This window comes from Microtus pennsylvanicus, chromosome 22 (assembly GCF_037038515.1).
Source record: "Microtus pennsylvanicus isolate mMicPen1 chromosome 22, mMicPen1.hap1, whole genome shotgun sequence".
Classification (NCBI taxonomy): Eukaryota; Metazoa; Chordata; class Mammalia; order Rodentia; family Cricetidae; genus Microtus; species Microtus pennsylvanicus.
The window spans coordinates 32,867,619-32,888,454 of NC_134600.1; the positions used below are offsets into that span (position 1 = coordinate 32,867,619).

Sequence of the window (20,836 nt, forward strand, 5' to 3'; positions counted from 1 at the left end):
GAAAAAAATGTTCATTTCTCTCATAGACAGAGCAAAGGCTGTGTCATTTATCATACAGTTGAGATGGATTTGGGGAGATGCTCATAACCTCTTAATTTGTTTTTCCTGGTGGTTCATAGGAACTAAGACAAACTTTCTTTTGTTTTAATTGAAAAAAGAATATTTTTCATGTAGTATAGCCTCATTAGAGTTTCCATTCTCTCAACTCATCCCAGATCCCCTATCTCCCCACCCACCCAACTTTTCAACCCTTTTTTCTCTCTCTCTTTGTCTCAGGCAAATAATCAGCAAACAAAAACAAACCTTAATAATAAATTTAAAAACAAGAAAAATACACACAGAGAGATACACACAAAAAACCTAACATCTATAAAAACACAAAATTGGAAACCATAAAATACATCCAAGAAGCTGTATGACTGAAAAACAATTCCCCAACAAAGCTTTATTCATTGAAAAGTCTATATGAAAAATGGTGCATTATATCTCGGTTATCTACTACTGGCATGGACTTACACTTGAGTGTAGTTAATAACCCAGTGAGACTCCATTGGAGAAACCTCATCTTTCCTTTGCATCTGGATGGTTAGTTGGAGATAGCTTCTTAGTCATGGATGGGGGCTCACGTCTACTCCACCTCCCAGTGATGTCACCCCATGTCTGGCTTGCACCTGTGCAGGGCTGCACATGCTGCCAAAGTTTCTCTATGCTCCTATGTGTGTTTTTCCTGTTGTGTCTTGAAGACACTGCTTTCTTCCTGCCCTCCATTTCCTGCTGCTCTTGCACCCTTTCGACCGTCTCTTCCACTTAGCTCATTGAGCCCTAAGGAGAGGGGTTTGATGAAGATATCCTATGAAGAACTGAGTGTTAGGGCTGGAGTCAGCAGTTAAGGGCACTGGTGGCTCTTGCCCAGAAGACCTAGGTTAAATTCCCAGAAGCCACATGGTAGCTCGCAACTGTCTGTAACTTCAAGATCTGACACCTTCACACAGGCATACAAGCAGCTAAATCACCAATTCACATAAAATAAATAAATAAATAAATAAATAAATAAATAAATAAATAAATAAATAAATAATGGGTTTGTTTATTTATTTATTTATTATTTTTAGACAGGATTTATCTGTAGCTTTGGAGCCTATCCTGGAACTAACCTTGTAGACCACTCCTGCCTCAAACTCATAGAAATCTGCCTGCCTCTGCCTCCCAAGTGCTGGGATTAAAGGCATGCAACACCACTGCCCGGTAATAAATACTGATTTTTTTAAAAGGGAAATATATCATTAAAATGTAGTAATAAGAGCGGTGGGGCTGTGTCCTGCCACCCGGCTAGCTTTACCTGAAATAATTACATGGAAACTGTATTCTTTTTAAACACTGCTAGGCCCATTAGTTCCAGCCTCTTATTGACCAGCTCTTACATATTGATCTAACACATTTTTAATAATCTGTGTAGCCCATGAGGTGGCTTACCAGGGAAGATCTTAACCTGCGTCTGTCTGGAGTGGGACAATCATGGCGACTCTCTGAATCAGCTTCTTTCTCCCAGCATTCTTTTCTGCCTACTCCACCCACCTAAGGAATCGCCCATCAAAATGGGCCAAGGCAGTTTCTTTATTAGCCAATGACCTTCCTCCATCATTAAAAAAAGGACTGAGTGTCCATGCGGAATGATGGTGGCATATGCCTTTAATCCCAGCACTCCGGAGGCAGAGACAGGCAGATCTATGAGTTTGAGACCACTCTAGTTTATGGAGTGAGTTCCAGGCACAGAGCAAAAAAACTGATCTATGGGTATAGCAGAATGCCACTGGTTGCTAGGTTCACTTACCAGAACAATAGTATATGAATTTCCCCTATGCTAATGAACTTTAGCCACCTGAGCAATGTCAGGTACGGTAGAACAGAATAGTGTCAAAGCCCTGTTAGGTTTGAATATTATTTAATGCTACCAGAATTAGTTCTTTGTGTGTACAGCACTCTTTAGTAGCATAGGCTGTTGTTGAAACAAAAACTCTGTGTACTGTGTTGTTTTGGCTGTTGCTAATTCTATTTGTTTTCTTATTTCTTAAAGATTTGTAATTTATTGGCAATTCTAATATTATTGTCATTTTTTTATATTGAAAGGACACCTGCACACATGAAAACAGACTTACCGTCCATGTAATATGCAAATTACATAGAGTTTTTACTCAATAATATTTTAAAAATCGAAATATTATACCTGCAGTTTTTTCTTATGATCCAAGTTTTAAGAATTTCATATTTTTTAAAAAAATGCTAGTGATGATATTTTAACTGCGAATATAGCGGTTTGCATAAATTTGTTGCCTTCTTTGAGCACAAAATGAGAATAACCTAAATGAGTGGTTTGCTACCAAACTATTTGACACCTTTAGATATAAGTTATTGAGTCTCTTCAGATTGTATGGACCTTAAAGAATCCCTTGAAAACAGGGATTCAGACCCTGCTGGAGGTGATAATGTGTGAGCTAAAACCCCTGGAAAGAGGGATTCAGAGCCTGGTAGAGATGTGTTCAGAGACATCAGGGAACCAGCGAGCAAAAAAGATGTTTGTTCTCTGAAGTCTAACTTACCTGATTCAGACAAAAGTTTGTGGCAATAGTCTATGTAAAAAAGAAATGTTCATTCAGAAAAATAAGAATGGCTAAGGATACCCTGGAATTATTAACAATTAGCAGTCATGGATTTCTTGCATGATACACTGCTCTGAAACACCAAATACCCACTAATGCATTCACTACAGAAATATTTTTGAGTGTCCTCTTTAGGACGGCCATTGTAGACATCACAGGTGTATTAGGTACTTTTCTCGCCATCTTGGTGACTCTCTGTAAGAAGGAATTTTGGAGAGAGAAGGTGTCAGCTCACGACCTGAGAGGCTGTGATGTCATGATTCGGGGGGCATTGAAGATTACAGTTTATGGTGCCAGCCTCTTGCAGGTGCTGTTTGTTCAATTCTTTATATCTCTGTGGGGCTGGAGCAGAAATGGGTCAACCTGCCAAGTCATTGTATTCAAGGTTCACCCCATTCCATGCCCACCTCCCAGAGCTAGGACTCACCTTCCAAAGGCTCCTCGACTTCAACAAAGAGCAAAAACAGCTGGGTAAGATGCCAAGAGTTCAAACACACGAGCTTGTGAGGGACAACTCACATTTAAGAGCCAAAAGGCAATATGGGAGATAAATAAAAACTCCTGTTACCATGAAATCCTGTTCTCTGTGCTCTCTGTTTTCTCATCTATTTGACTATCTTTGGAGCAACTTGAAGTGAAATCCTCAGGAGATCAGCCTGCACCATCTTCCTGTCTTCATCAGATTAGCCTCCCATGTCACTCACTACATTCTATTCTGCCTAAAATTTTAATTAGCTACTTGATCAATCAGTTACCTCCTACTTGTATTCTTTGAGTTGATACTATTACAATCTTTCTCCAGAGTGATGCTCCTGTGAATGCAATCGCCTAAGGATTACAGAGATTCCTTTAACGTTCAAAGGAAACAGAGCCATAAATTCTGTCAGGATCGTAATCATAAAGAAATATAATTCAACTTTCTAAAATGGAGCAAATTAATTTTTTCTGGAATATAGAAATAGGCCTATTTTTCCAGTTCTGCCAAGATGCTTTTTATTTTATGTATTAATTGATTCTTTTCCTTTTTTATGAAAATTGATTGAAAGATTGTAACATTTATTGATTTAAATGTAATGATTCAAAATGAAAAGGACAAGTATCTTTTATTATTAAGCATGAAAGACACCAAAGAGATTTAGCTGCTTTCCAAAGCAGCTTGCCAGGCTTTCCAATTTCTATGATGCAACAATTCCAAAATTGTTGTGGTTCCACAGTTCACAATAAATGTGAATTTTTAAAAATTTTAGTGAAACATAGTAAGATTGTCTAATATGGTAATATCTCCAGTGATTGCACAAATAAGAATATGTGAGCAAGTTATTATAGCCAGAAAATAAAATCAATGAAGTTGCTACTATAATTTTTAGATATTTCTCAATCTTTAATTATCAATATACAGCACACAGTTTTTAGGGAGTTTTGCAAATCTAAATCCACACCAAATGTAAATATACAACTGAGTAGTCATTATAAATAATTCACCTTGTTTTTTGACAAATAGTGTAATAATTATCACTAAGAGAAGAATTGCATCCGTAATATATACCTTACTTCGAAAATCTGAATCTTAAGGACAGACACAGGAATTGACATAACATATGGTTATGAAAACTATAAAATGTCCATTGGTATATTCTCCTAAATTTCATATGCAATCTGCTTCCTGCCATGGAAGAGATAGGGGTATTGATGATGGAGGAAGCTCTAGATTTTTCTGTGCTATTTTATTATAATTATCATCAACTACCCATTGTGTATGATGGCAACGTTTACATATTTTCCTCATTTTTGCAAAGACCTTATAAAATGAGGACCCATACATATTATATGTACATTTATTAGTTATTTCACATGCAATACTAAAAATACCCCTTAAATATCCTTTGTCCCACTTCAAAGTGTTCCAATTCTCTATTAGCCTTGGACTTGTATAACCTGGGAAATCTGTGTGGGAAGGGGCAGCAAGGCAGGGTCCGTGTCCCATTGTCTCAGCCACTCTTGGTCTGCTAAACTGGCTCTTTCTGTCACCTGCAGTCAGCCCTCCTGGCTGGCTGAGAGCATGCGGGGAGAAACGGGGACGCTTTTGCATTTCCTCCCACGGTGAATCATGTACCTTCCCTGGTGGTAGAATTCGGGACAAGCTGAGTTGTTTCATCAGAGATAATGCTAGAACAGAACAAGCAAAGCCTGCTGGCAGAACAGCGTGGCACTGGAATATAGTAGGATCACATCCTTGCAGAGGAAATGGCAAACACTTTAAGAAGCACTGCTCTCTTCTGTACTCAAGGGATTTCACAAGAAGTTGCTACTAGGTTTGAGGTATTTATCTAAAGCCTAGTTTAAAATCCCTCTTCTGAGGTGTAGGAGCGACGCCCGTCAGGAGCTACACTAAGGAGTGCTTTTTCAGTTCTTCCTAAAATTATGCCTTGCTAAAATGTACTGTCTTTTTCTATATTTAGAAATCATGTGAATTTTTTTCTCTTTATCTTGACCAATATTGTTGTCACAAATCTTTGCCCTTTGGAAATAGACACACAGGGTCGTAGACATAGAGTGCGTGATAGAGAAGCACCTTCTATTTTAGCTCTTGGGTGACTAATGGACTTTTAAGTAAGCTTTTAAAGTCAGAATTCTTCAAATTGAGGCGTAAATGGGGATTATGCTTTTTTTCCTCCCTCTCACCTGAAAGAAATTAGTTCACAAAATTGAACTAAAAAATGACATTCACTTAGATCATAAGGGGCATCTTCAGGGAATCCCACCGCAGGGTAAAGTAGTGTTGGCCCCAGGCACCCCGGGTGAGGCCCATCTGAGAGATCACTGGGGCGGCTGTGAGGGAAGGTGTCAGCGATTGGGCTGCTTGCACTTGCCCTGAGATTCTTCTAGGCAGGGAGAGTTACACAAAAAACATGAAGTGCAAGAAGGAGAAGAGAAATGGATAATATGATCTGAAACTGTAAGTAACATGCATGACACATAAAAGGACATACACCTGAAAAGAGAATAAATTAAAATAATCAGCAATCTAATAATATCCAAATGAAATAAAAGAGAACCAGGTAAAAATTGAGTCTGTGAAAATACAGAAGATACATTAAGGATTAAAAGAAAAAAAATATAACAACAAATGTGAAATGAAAATAATAGTGTGAGAAATATAATCATTCACTGGGTATGGAAGCAAACGCCTTTATTCCCATCGTTCGGGAAGCAGAGGACAGCCGGGTTTATATAGGGAGGTCCAAAACAGCAGAGTTAAAAATATCCTTCTCAAAAATAATTAATAAATGAAAATAAATATAAATGAATACAATACATTTTAAAATGTAAATAATAAAATGGAGTTTTCCCCCCAATCCTAATTCATCATAAAAATTCATTATCTTAAGAAAAGGTGTCAGAAAGAAAATCTAAAAATGCTAATGTTAGTAGCGAAATTCAGTTTTATAAACTGACTCATTTGTATTTAATGTGTATGAATGTCTTTCCTGTGCAATTCTTTGAACAAAGTGTATCTAGTATCCTCAGAGAAAATAAGAACGTAGCAGATCCTCTTGGATTTGAGGGGCTTGTGAGCGTCTATGTGGGACTTGGATTCGCGTCCGCTGGAAGAGCAGCCGTGTTCTTAACTGCTGACCCATCTCTCCAGTCCTAGAATTACTTTACACACACGAAAAATCCAATCCATTTAAATTTAGTACACCTTAGAGTACTGAAAACTCATATGTAAAGATGAGATAACGTCACGGTAAGAATCAGATATTGCCAAAATGAAACAGAGAAACAAAAACAATCAACCAAGGGACAGAGCATGATCATGGTCGTCACAGCCAGGCACGGTGGCTGCGTTCCTACCATGCTAGCAGCAGAGTGTCTGAGACTAAAGATTTACCATGAGATCAAGGTCAGATCAGACAACACCAAGAGTATTAAGCCAACCTTGGGCTACACACCAACATCAAAGGAAAGTGGATATGGGGGAGAACGAAGGAAAGATTAAATAAAATGTGTCAATATTATATTCCTGTGGTTAGATGTCCTAGTTAGGGAATTTGTCAATATTATATCTCTGTGGTCAGATGTCTTAGTTAGGGAATGTGTCAATATTATATCCCTGTGATTAGATGTCCTAGTTAGGGAATGTATCAATATTATATCCCTGTGGTTAGGTGGCTTAGTTAGGGAATGTGTCAATATTATATCCCTGTGATTAGATGTCCTAGTTAGGGAATGTGTCAATATTATATCCCTGTGGTCAGGTGTCTTAGTTAGGGTTTCTATTGCTGCAGTGGAACACTGTGACCCAAAAGTAAGCTGGGGAGGAAAGGATTTATTTTATTTACACTTGCACATGGCCGTTCATCACTGAAGGAAGTCAGGACAGAAACTCAAACGGGCAGGATCCTAAAGGTAGGAGCTGATGCAGAGGCCATGGAGGGAAGCTGCTTACTGGCTTGCTTCCCATGGTTTGCTCAGCCCAATTTCTTATAAAACCCAGGACCAGCTGACCAGGGATGGCACCACCATGGGCAAGGCCCTCCCAGAGTTGTGTTTAGGTTTAAAAAAAAATTCCTCTTTTTCTGCACTGAGAGGATTCTTTTAACCCTGCTAAACCTGAACCATTCTCAAAACTAATTCCTATAATTTTTCATATTTTAATGGAAATATTTAAATTTCATCTTTATTCTCATTATTCATATGGATGCACTAACCTGTGGGTGACATTTGTATATTCAAGTATTGAGCTCTAAGAGTATATATTTACATAAAATTACAATATACCACAAGAAGATAATATTTCACTGGTAACTTCACAGGAAAAAATATTTACAGTGAATTGAACTGAAATTTAGTAAGATGTTTAAAAGTTGAATTATTGAGTTAATTATACACTCATATGCAGTTTAAGTATATGTAGAAACACTGTTCACTTTAATATTATTCAATTTGAAAACAAAAACATAGTATAAGACAGAAAACAGGTAATTGAGGCAATTCAACAATATTGCTTCCCAACTATAATTTAACTCATTTCAGTGTATTTCTCTGCATTGAGCTCAGCACTATTTGATTCGTTAAGCAGATTTCTGTCTGTTACCATGATCAACACATTCACCTGTCCTCCCTTAGGACCCACACCTGCCTGTCTTCTCTAACCCCGACTCTAACCACTAGTGGTCCAGCAACTAATCTGTATCTTAGATTTGGACAGTCCAAAGGTGTTACCCAAATGGAGTAATATACTTTGTATTATTTTGGATTTGCTTTCTTTCTCATTCATTTTAAATCCCTAATAATTCATGAAAACTATCGTATGCAAATTGGTACTTGGCTGAATCATTTCCCTGGCCTGTGAACTCAGCAGCTAGAGCAGTTTGTCCACAGTAACCGAGGCCACGGGGCATCATCAGAGACAGGCGTGAGGATTAGTGGTGTGAATATAAATTATTATCCTTCTGTAATGAATATCTAAGAATGTAAGTACCAAGTTGTAAGGTAAATCCATGTTTGGTTTAACAAACTGCCAAGACATCCCAGTCTCTGTCATTCTAGACCAGTCTAACCATGGAGCATTGATTCCGTTTCTGCACAGCCACTTTGTCATCTGCTGTGCCCATCATTTCTGGCTCCAGCCAGTCTGATAGGTATGTTGGTCTCCCGCTGTAGTGAACTGTAGTAGTGGTTTGTATGTCCTCGGCATCTGATGGTGTTAAGCATGTTTTTGTGTGCTTATTGCAATCCAGATATCCTTTTAGTGAAAGTTTGTTAATTAGTATTGTGCTTCTTATTAGTATGTTTTCTCTGCTAACTTAAGAGTTCTTAACTCGTCTTCCTAGAGTTCTTGACTAGTCCTCTGAGAGTCCTTGACTAGTCCTCTGAAAGTTCTTGCCTAGTCCTCTGAGAGGTGTATGATTTGCAAGTGGCTGCTCTACTCTCTAGCTCCCCTTTCTTCCCTTCTCATATGGGTTTGCACAGATCAAAGTTCGGTTTTGTTTATAGAGACAGGATCTAATGATTCCCATACGGTTTTTGAACTCAGGATGTAGCAGAAAATGGCCTTGAATTCTGATCCTCTTGCCTCCACCTACGGAGTGTGGGGATGACAGATTACTGTCATCGTTGCTGGTTTATGCCAACAGGTGGTTGAGATCCAAGGCTTCCTGCCTGTTAGGTAAACACTTAACCAACAGCTAGTTCCCCAGCCCTGAAGTTCTGCATTTTTATGACATAATTCACTCTGACGTCATATTTTCAAAGATGAACTTTAGAACAGCAATTGCCTAGGGTATGAAGTTGCTTCCACATCACTGGTTAAAAGATATTCCATCAATAGCTTCTGAAGCATTTTCAAAAGTCAGTTGGATATATTTGTGAGGGTCTAATTTATTTCCTGTTCTGTTTATTTGTGTCTCTATAAGTCTTTAATGATAAAACCAGCCTTGTAGAATGGGAAAGCCTAGTTATGAATTTTAATATACTATTCTGTCCAATACACACACTCATACTCACACAGGCACACACACACACAAACACACATACTGCTAGTTGGATGGAGATTGACATCAATTGTATCTATGAATTTGTCCATTTCTCTTTGAGATTCTGTCAGCCTCTATTAATATATTTTGAAACCCTTGACTCATGAAAACAGTTACGATCTTTGTTTCCTCTGGACAGAAGGATCCTTTTCTTGTTGCACAATCACCCTCTTTGTCTGCAGGAAGCAATTTTCTTTGTGCTGAAGTCTATACGATTAAGCCTCTCCTGCTTCTCTACACTAAAGTTGTCAAGATCCGTCTTCTCTAGCACATCCCTTCGCCTTCCATGCTTCTTACGCTGAAATGAGTGCCTTGCCTCATGAGCAGAATGTGTATCCGCTGTGCCAAGCATGGCCTGTGCAATTTTGTTTTTATATTTAACACAGTGATTGACAAGTTCACAGTATTTACTTCCTGTTCTGGTCTTCTTTGTTCCTCTTCTTTCCAGATATCCCTTCCTCTGATTCTTCTTTCTTTCCTTTCCATGAAAATTTAGGCAATTTTAGGAATTTTCTTTTGATTTCCTTCAAGTGTTTTTAATTGATTTCTACGGGAAGAGAGTGTACTAGTTAATGTTTAAGGATTAACAAGTTAGCAATAAATTCTTTAATCTGGCAATGTTCATATTTTCCTCTGACTTCATGAAAAATATGGTTTGATTGGGTGTAAAATTAATTATTGGTAGGTATTTTTTATTAGTATTTGAAAAAAATAATCACTTGCTTTGGGTTCCTATGGATTAAGAGAATAAACACACCTTTATTTGAATTAACTTCTATCAGGCAGCTGTTAGTTTTATTTGATGCATGTGCATGTGTGTGTGTGTTTGGAGTCATGTTAGGTAAGGTGAAAAGTAAAGGATAGTTACTGTTGTAATTATAAGATGTTTGTTTTGTAAATTTATTTCAAGCAGTGGCTGAGTGGATCAAATTAATAATTCCCCGAAACATATTATCTCCTGACTTCAGGTACATTTTGAAGGCAAGCCTGTTGTCATATAAAACATGATCATGAATAAAAAACATAGACTAAACATGGGTAAGATAAACAATGAGAGGTCTAGCTTAATTATTTTATTTGTTTTACATGGTTTATAAGCATTTTCATGTGCAGCATCCAACCATACTTAAATATATCTAAGACATGATGGAGACAAAGAAGTTGCAAAAAATGATTTTTACTTATTATATCAGTAATATCAAAGAGGTTAGATGGCTATCAAATATCTCTAAGCCACTATATACAGCAAGAATTGGGTGTGTTTTTAGGTTTCATTGGAGGCTTGTGGAAGCTTGTACAATCACATTACCTAGAACTAGGAACTAAAAGGCATGGCTTAGTTACTGCTGTAGACTCTCCTCTTCAGTTTTACATTTAAATATCCTGACAATCCACCAGAAACATGAGTGCTTTCTGACCATGTTTAAATCAAATTTCAAAAAAAAGGAAAGTAGGGGCAGTCTTTAGAGAGAACAATGAAGTGATGCAATTAATTTTTACTGCCCGATTTGTATTTTTATGGTTCGAGCTCTGTCTGTGATGAACAAACTCCTTTATGACAGCCGACACTATTTCAGGTAGCACTCACTGAAATTCTCATTCTGGGCTGGCTCTCATCAGCTATAGCAGTGCATAAGGTGCCTGGTGTCCCAACACAGATTTGCCTTGTAGAACTATGAAGATAAAATAGTGTCTCCGTGTTGTTGTTTTTGATTTTTTAAGACAGGGTTTCTCTGTAGCTTTGGAGCCTGTCCCGGAACCTGCCTTGTAGACCAGGCTGGCCTCGAACTAACAGAGATCCTCATGCAGTTGACCTGAGCTAGTGACAGCTCACTGACTGTAGAAGGATAGATGGGAAACCTGCATAGGACTGAACTAGGCCCTCTGAATGTGAGGCCCTGTTTTAGCAGGATTCCCCGAGCTCCATCTAATGTTTGACTGTGGTTCTGCATCTGCTTCCATCAGTTGCTGGAGGAAGGCTCTCTGAGGACAATTGGGTTAGGCACCAATCTATGGGTGTAGCAGAATATTGTTATGCATCATTTACATTGATATTGTTTTTCCTCCAGTCGCGTTTCGTTCTATGCTAAGCCTCTTGGTCATTTTGCCTGTAGTGCTCCAAGAAGTGTCCAGGATGTGGCCTAGACAGTCAGTGGAATGGGACCAGGATTTATACCTAGTGCATGAATTGGCTTTTTGGAGGCCATTGCTTTTGAAGAGATACCTTGCTCAGCCATAATACGGGGGGAGAGACTCAGTTCTGCCTCAGACTGATATGCCAGATTTTGTTGACTCCCCATAGGAGGCCTTACCCTTTCTGAGGAGTGGATAGAGAATTGGGTGGAGGGAAAGAATTGGGTGCGGGGAAGTTGGGGGTACAGGAGGAAGGGACAAAGGGTGAACTGTGCTTGGTATGTACAATAAGTAAAAAAAAAAAAAAAAAACCACTTGAAATTAAAAATTAAAAAAAATAGTGTCTTCCAGTGTACCCTGACTACAAGTCTGATGAGAAGGGCTTGGGCCTTTCTTTAGCTGTAGGTTGGCTTCTGAGTCCTTTGTGTGATTTTTTTACTAAGCTGAAAAATTCACAGCTTCTGGCTATCTCGGCAATTAGCTAAACAAGCTAAACAAGACAAGTGAAGTGACCCTAGTATTTATTTTACATAATTTCCATAATCATCCCAGATGCTCACGATTATAAATGGTGTTATACACCCATGCATGGGAGTATCTTTTATTCTGATGTGTAGGCGAAATTGAAATTCAGTCATTTCTGTTGTTCTCCTCTTGCCCAGGATAGAACCCAGAGCCAAGTAAACTCTAAGCCATCAGTCAGCTACAGAGCCCCACTGCCAGCCGGAAGTAATCATCCTAATAGCATGAGAGTCTTGAGAAGCCGACAGAGACATAACCATTCATCTACTTCTGCATGCGGCTGTGCCATTCATTTTAACGTATTTTCTTCAATACACTGACCCGGTGTAATTTGTTCATTCCAGGACTAAAAGCCTAATTGTATTATTCTCTCTTTCTTCTCAATTCCAGTATTGAAGTCGAATTTCTTAGCTTCGGAACATTTTTTTTACGGGAACGTTTGCTCAACATGAGTAGTGCTTGCATTATTTTCCCCTGAGAGGTCAGTGCAACGTGACAGGCTCTGAGAGTTGAGGAGCCGCAGAAATCAGCATGCCTGTTTGAAAAGTAATCACCACCTTGAATACAAGACCAGTTGGATGCTTTGCATTTGTGTATTTCAAACTATTTTACTGTTTTATTTCATTTTCTTATACATTTATTTTACATTCCAACCAAAGTTTCTCCTCTCTCCTCTCCTCCCAGTGTGCCTGCCCTCCATCCCCCCACATCCCCATCCCCCGATTGACTCCTCTTCCATTTCTGTTTAGGAAATGTTAGGTCTCCCATAAATATTAACAAAAACATGGCCTATCAAACTGCAGTAAGACTAAGCATCTCCCATATATTAAGTTTGGCAAGGTGACCCAGTAGGAGGAGTAGGGTTCCAAACGCCAGAAAAAGAATTAGAGATAGGGCATGTTCCCACTATTAGGAATCCTGCAATAGACAAAGCTACCCAACCTCCCCACATATGCAGAGGGCCTCGGAGAGTCCCATGCAAGTTCCCTGGTTGTTGGGTCCATCTCTGGGATCCCCTATGAATCCAAGTTACTTGATTCTGTGAGTTTTCTTATGATAGCCTGGACCCCTCTGACTCCTACCATTCTTCTGCCCTGTCTTTAGCAGGATCCCCTGAGCTCCATCTAATCTTTGACTGTGGTTCTGCATCTGCTTCCATCAGTTGCTGGATGAAGGCTCTCTGAGGACAATTGGATTGGGCACCCATCTATGGGTGTAGCAGAATATTGTTATGCATCATTACATTGATATTGTTTTTCCTCTAGTTGCGTTTAGTTCTATCTTGGTCATTTAGCCTGCAGTGCTCCAAGCATGTCAGGGATGCGCTTACTCTCCTGGTATGGGTTTTAGGATAGACTGGTCATTCGTTGCCCACTCCTTCAGTCTTTAGGTCACCCTTACCTAATCACATCCCATAGGCAAGGCAGACTATAGGTCTAAAGTTATGTGGCTGAGTTGATGTTCCATTACCTCCACTTGATGTCTTTCCTGGTCACAGGAGATGGCCAATTCAGGCTACATATCCATTATTGCTAGGAATCTTAGTTAAGGTCATCCTTGTGGTTTCCTTGTGCCAGATTTTTACTTGGTCTTCAAATACACCCCGGTACTGGTTGTCTTATCAGAACTCTTCTCCCCCCGCCCAACCTCTGTCTACCCAAACCTGATTGTTCTTATTCCTATCCAGATCTACTTACATGTTACCTTGTACTCTCTGAAACTGCAGAAGCAATAGGTTACTGCAAATAGGAGTCCCTCCACTTCTCTCCATCCTGGTTGCTGATATAGATTATTGTGGGGCCGGAGAGAATTGCAACACAGCAGGTTATTCATTAGAAATTCCGGAGTACAAATCAAATTCCGCAGTAGATCATTCAAACATAATGATTTTGTCAGGTTCTAACTGAATCGCTAATGCATATACTATTTTAAGTCTTTGTGTAATATAACATGTTCCCTTATTAATTTAAACCCTGCCTAACAAACCCATGTTTCATTTCTTGCTGTACAGATGTTTGAATATTATCATCTAAATAAAAAATACAATACCGCATCTTTTAAACAAGAAAGATGTTTTAAACACGTATGAACTTATCTCTCTCTGATAATTTCTTTGGATACATTGGGCAATGTCACCTTCTATGAACAAGTTACTTTTTCAGTGCACATGTATTTGCATATTATAGCACAGACATGAACCAATTTAGAAATTCAGCGTTTTATATGCAGAGCTTAGAAAATGTTAATATGCGTGCTAATATATTTTTTCCTTATAAAATATAACTCTTGAAATCACATCTTATGATGTTTGTACCTATGTTAGTTAGTCTTATCAGTATAATTATCTTTCAATAAGATCAAGAAAGATTAATAATCAGGAGCTTTGATTAGCCTAGCCATTTATGACACACACAGATATTGACAGATAGAGGGTAGATAAACATATATTCATATGGCAATAAACAAAAAGATGGATAGACGGACGCATACATACCTGATGTCTACGCAGATCGATAGATGGCTAGATACTCGAATCGAGGAAAACTAAGGATCCTGGATGTGTCAAACACTAAGTAGCAGACTCTATGGCTTTTTTCTTGCCTTTAGTTAAAGAACTACTTCAAGCCCCATCAGAGCAGTGGTGCTGAAAACTGTTTTTATTTGTGGTCCTAACTCTGATGGTAACAGTAAAATTGTTTCTTTAGCTAGGTGGCGGTGGCACACGCCTTTAAACCCAGCACTAGAGAGACAGAGGCAGGTGGATCTCTGTGAGTTCAAGATCAACCTGATCTACAAGAACTAGTACCAGGACAGGTTCCAAAGCAACACAGAGAAACCCAGTCTCAAAAAACAAATCAAAAAAAAAAGTTTTTTTAAAGCTAAGCTTAAAATGTGTACCTCAGTCATCGCTTGCATGTAAAAGAACCCCACCCCCAAAGTAGTGATAAGACCCACATGGATCAGCAGAGAACATTCTCACAGTAGTGTGTTCAAGCCTCTGCTCTTGTGGCTGTTGCTTCCCCTCTCTCTTGGAACACATCCCCTGTCTCTCAGTATGCACTCTCCCCTTTGAGATGAAGGGACTTAGTGGAATCTGCCACGCAGGGTACACAGGAGGATGCAAAAGGAAAGATGTATAGGAGCACAAAGCATCCTAAAGGCTGGTCCTGGCACACAGCAGAGCTTGCATTCCTAGATTTCATCCAAAACACCAAAAAGTGACTTATTACACAGCTTAACAAAACTTTATTTTCAATTCTAGACTCTGAGCTAAATGGGGTGTGTGTGTTTGTGTTTGTGTGTCAGTGGGAGTGTGTTAGATTCGTTTACTATTGCTCATATATATATATATATATATATATATATATATATATAATATTACCAAATGGGATTTAATGACCTATCAGAATGCTCCCTCTCTCAGCCATCATTATTAATCAGGGGATAGAGCCTTATGAGATTTCCCCTACACTTATTGGAATCTTTACTGATGTGGTCATTTTATTGGTCTTGTTTAGGCAGCCATGTTGTTGAGATTTTATAGGTGCATCCTTCCTGTCATGTATTGAGGACATGATCCTTCAGCAGATGTCCTGGTCCCTTGACTCCAACAGTCTTCCTTCCTCTTCTATAATGTTCTCTGATGTTCAGTGTAGGGGCTGTGTTGAAGATATATAAGTTGAGAACGGATGCCCCATGGTCATTTCTGTTCTTTGTGTTTTTGATCAGTTATGTCTTTCAAGGAGAACGCCATAAGGATTCTTAAAGTAGAATCCCTCTGAAAATAAATAGTTCAGTAATGTTCTCGGTACCATCTACTGTGTGAGGTTCCTGGTACCATCTGCTGTGTGAGGTTCCCAAAGACCTAAGTAATGTTCTCAGTACCATCTACTGTGTGAGGTTCCCAAAGACCTAAGTAATGTTCTCGGTACCATCTACTGTGTGAGGTTCCCAAAGACCTAAGTAATGTTCTCGGTACCATCTACTGTGTGAGGTTCCCAAAGACCTAAGTAATGTTCTCGGTACCATCTACTGTGTTTGGTTCCCAAAGACCTAAGTAATGTTCTCGGTACCATCTACTGTGTTTGGTTCCCAAAGACCTAAGTAATGTTCTCGGTACCATCTACTGTGTGAGGTTCCCAAAGACCTAAGTAATGTTCTCGGTACCATCTACTGTGTGAGGTTCCCAAAGACCTAAGTAATGTTCTCGGTACCATCTACTGTGTGAGGTTCCCAAAGACCTAAGTAATGTTCTCGGTACCATCTACTGTGTGAGGTTCCCAAAGACCTAAGTAATGTTCTCGGTACCATCTACTGTGTGAGGTTCCCAAAGACCTAAGTAATGTTCTCGGTACCATCTACTGTGTGAGGTTCCCAAAGACCTAAGATTCATGATAACTAATGATAGTTCTGTGAATATCCTTTCTTCAAATCTTACCAGTCACTATCTTGTACCACTTAGTTGCCCAGGAAGAATAGATTCCCTGTATGAACAGGGTGTGCAGAAGCTGAGCCTGGACATCTGCTATCATCTCTGCTTATTGGAGATGTTACAACTTTCAGGGTTTCCGGGCTGGATGTCCCCTAAGAAACTTTCCTACCAGCCTGTGATATGAATCCAATGACATTTGCAAAGATGCTTCTGGAAGTCCACCAACAGAATACTTGCGGTGGTTTCTGCTTGACTGACCACTATAACCCAAACTGTCACTCAGTGAGGATTTCCCCAAATGAGGCCGTGCTGTTTGTGCACGTGTCAAACCATCCATGCTCAACTTTGCGTAACTGCAATTACGAGCTCTGGGAAGAATTTATGAAAATCCGAAGAGTTATTTTTAGTCGTCATACAAGCTTGAAGAGTTGCTAAATGTGTTTTCCACTAAAAAGATAGTAATGCTTCATGTATTCTCCAGCAGTGGGTACCCTCTTTCCATCTTTAATTTATATAGTTCTTTGTCCTATAGCCTCAGGTACTACAGGGAAAGTAGCCAATGTGCTTGCCAAGAGGGCTGGATTTCAAGATAAACCAAACAGCTAATTACAATGGCTTGATTTGAATATAGATTAGTATGTGCTGCGTACCATGTGACCATGCTTTTTGAATCGCTGAGACCAGTAAAAGAGTTGCCATTTTTAATCACTCACCTCAGTGTCGGGTCCTTTAAAATCCTGGATCAACAGGCAAAGATTTAAGGTACATGTCAATCCTTAATTGCTTAACCGTCGTGTGAATCCATCACCAGGCCGATCTGTGCTCCTTAGAAAGTGTCCATCTTTCAGGCCGCAGTGCTTTTAAAGATTGGAAATATTCCATGAATTATAGTAATTTGTACATTTTCACAATACTAAAACTTAATTTGATGCATTAATCATTTTCATTTAAAAAATCTGTTTTGACCTCGACGGATGCATAAATGACATAGCAATCCATCTGTAAAGATAATGGAGCTATGCTTTAAAAACCGTGCATATTATCCTTTTACTGTCATGGATAAATCATTAAGCAAAAATTATTTAGTTTTTAACTAAAAGCACAGTTTTCATTGAGGAAGACTCTTCCTATAATGGCAAAATCTAAAATCACCGTGGTTATTCTAATCCTGTCCTGTATTCTGGTGATCAAACTGTCAGTAATTACAATTTCTGAATATCTCTAAACTTTAGATAAGCTTAATAAATATATAACTATACAAATCAGAACCACCATTAATATGTAGGTACACATACAGGGACAATTACTAATACTAACTGTAAATTCCAAAATTTAGCAAAAGTTCTTATATTGGAGTATATTATTTTTCTATCTGTGTAGCTTTTCTTGGTCTTAGAGTCAAATCTCAACTTTCTTATTTATTTTCATATTTATAATTTCAAAATTATGATTGAATTTTTAATGTTGTGCAGCTTGAGTATATGTTGTTTTGTGTATATTCCCTAGTAAGATATTGACTATAGCTGTGTTTTACTAAATAAAATCAAGTAAAACCTTATAAATTTTTAATGAGCAATTTAAACTTGGTTTGTACACTATTCTGTTCAATTAACTAGGATAAAGGTCACAGAATTTCTGTATTTCAAATATTTTTGGAGACATAGATTTTAAACAGTGAAATATAGCAGTTATCTCTCTGTAACCAACTGAAATATTCCAAATTCAAGGACAATGATTTGGCTGTTTTTTGAAATCACAACTTGAGTAAAGTGACTGCTCCGTCTCTATCCTGGAGAATTACTCTAAGATACTCTTCCTGTCAATCCACCTTACAATCTTGAGCCTATCTTCTCAAAGATTTGAGTCTTTGTCCCTCAGAGTTCATTCTCTCTGGAGGGATACCTTACTCAGCCTAGATATAGCGGGGAGGGCCTTGGTCCTGCCTCAAAGCAATGTGCTAGACTTGGTTGACTCTCCATGGGAAGCCTTACCCTCTTTGAGGTGTGGATGGGCGATGGGATGGTGCGGGGGAGGGGGAAAGGTGGAGGGATCAGGAGGAGGGGTGGAAGTGGGAAATGGATTTGGCATGTAGGATGAGAAAAGATAGTTTTTTTTTTTTAAAAAATAATTTTTAAAAAAGAAGTTCAATAGTAAGTGTGTTCCAGCTGTTCCCTCTTTTGCTTTCTCCTGTTGCACACCTGTAATTAAAGTAAGACTGTATGGCAGGAGAGAGCTTCATGATAATCGACTGGGCAAGGACGTAATTGCTGTTTTCTCTCAACAATTCGTTATTTTATAGTATTCGATGTATTAAATCATATGTTCACAGAGTACGTTTGAAAGACAAATAATTTCAGTGTTCACTTTGGGATTTATGTATCAGAGAAAGAAGGTGCATGTCAGATGCTTAGACAGGCTATTATAACATTATAGCAAGATGATCTATCATCATATCACACATAGAGATGTTTGGCTCTCTGCATGTCCCTGAGTTCTTTTTGAAGCCTGAGCTGATCATATTCCCAACATCTACAACCCCCAAGGCTCTCCAGCTATAGACAGGGCAAGGCACAGATTTCTAATTTTTTTATAGACCCTCATTATAATAATTTTAAGTCTTAACTGAGATTTGAGTAATATGAACCCCAAGTTTTTCCAATGCAGTTTTCCTTTCATTTCATGTTCATCAACACCATGATGCTTCTGCTACTTTGCTTGCTGAAATAATAGAAATCCTTTAAACACCTGCTGTATGTCAGGAACTGTGCTATAGTAGGCGCCTTAAGTCTAGGCCTCCATTCAACGTTCTCTGAGACTGTTGAGTGCTCTGATCTCAAAGATGAGGAAATAGATCACTAAACAAGCAACTACCCCGTGGAGTGAGTAAATAAGAAAGTTTCAAAGTGAATATTATTGGTTTTAAATCTCTTGAGATTTTTCTAAATACAAATGAAGAAAATATCAATGTTATAATCGGGGACATATAATATATTCCTTATGAAAATGCCTAGGGGAATGTGCTGGAATAAGCATGGGAGACAGAGCATGCTGTCCGATGCACTTCTTTGAGAGGTCAACTTTAAGCCATCCAACATTCTACCGCTTCTGACACACGGGGAAGATGCACTGTATGCAAAACAAGAGTAATAACAGCTGTAGCATAGCATTCTAAAGATTAAAAGTTAGGACTTGGTATGCAGAACCAATATTTAGCATTATATTAAGTTTCAACTATAAAGGTCTTTGAGGTACTTAACTCCTACTTTCTCTTAGCGGAAGGACATGATACTGAAAAATGGCATGCTTTAATTCAAAAGATAAGATAGAAATACCAACTGGTTACCACTACAGTCCACCTGAGATTACAGTTTTAAGCAGACATAATTATCTCCTAAACGTTATGTCTGCTTAAAACTGTATAATTTAAGGAATGCCTTAACCATCTCTAAACCTGCCTGTTGCCTCTAAGAAACAGAGGTACCTAATTTTAAGTTTTCATGGATATTGGTTAAAGGAATGAATCAACAATTTATGGACATACTGTTACATTTTATAGATCTACAAAAGTTAAGGACAGCATACCTTATGTATGAATAAACTATTAAGCAGCAAACAGTGAATGAGAAATGATGGTCAGAATAATTTTACTCAAATGTGCTAAGTATCTCCTGTAAGCCTTTGAGGGTTTAAGACTTCCTGGGTATTTGTCAAAATTAATGATGTGGAACCCAGTTGTCACTCTCGTCTGTTGTCTTGGACACGCTAGCTTCCTCTGCTCTTGCAGCTTTTCCTAAAAGAGAAGGGGACAGTCTGATTAATACTCATATATTCTATGTTGTTAAGATTCCAGAAATGATAAAACTGTTTTGGCAGTAGAGAGAAATATTTCTTTCTGGGAAAAGTAATGAACTACATAAATATAAAAATCAAAAGAGGCTGCGCATGACTGGTGCTCTACTTTCCTCCGTCTTTCTCTAGTCACAAGGAAAAAAAAACTAGTCATTTTAGTCTGTATAGACTTAGAATAAAAGTAAGTCTCCGCACTCCCTTTCAAGTTAGCATTCAGTATGCAAATCATGGAGCATTTATTTTATAGATGGTCATAGGCTGGGACGGAAGATGCTGGAATTGGTAAGCGACAGTCTTGACTGTCAATAACATTATAAATCCTTATATTAGTTGAGTCTATCAAATCACTTAGTTATCAGGGCAAAGTAAAGTTATTAAACCTGTCTAAAACTTTAATTAATAGATATAATGGATTAGTGACAGTATCAGAGAATTTACACTCATTAAATGGTTCCCCAGTATTGCATACAATAATTACAATAAATGATATCAGAGATACATTCATTTTTCCACCAAAATCTTTTGTAATTTCCTATGTTTGTGGAATCAAACCAGAAGGGCAGCAACACAGTCCAACAGAGCTGACATAAAATTGCTTAAATGACAACTTTTTTCTTTGGGGTAAACAAGTAAAACATTTCCAAAATGCATATAATTGCAAATTAGGTGTCATTTAGAATATGAAAATGCTTATTTCATCAATA

The 20,836-nt window shown here is 38.3% G+C and overlaps 1 protein-coding gene across 4 annotated transcripts in view; it reads left to right on the forward strand.

Annotated features, from left to right (window-relative positions):
* The window catches only part of Magi2 (membrane associated guanylate kinase, WW and PDZ domain containing 2), a 1,214,245-nt gene that overhangs the window by 83,590 nt on the left and 1,109,819 nt on the right, over positions 1-20,836 (forward strand). The window lies entirely within an intron of this gene.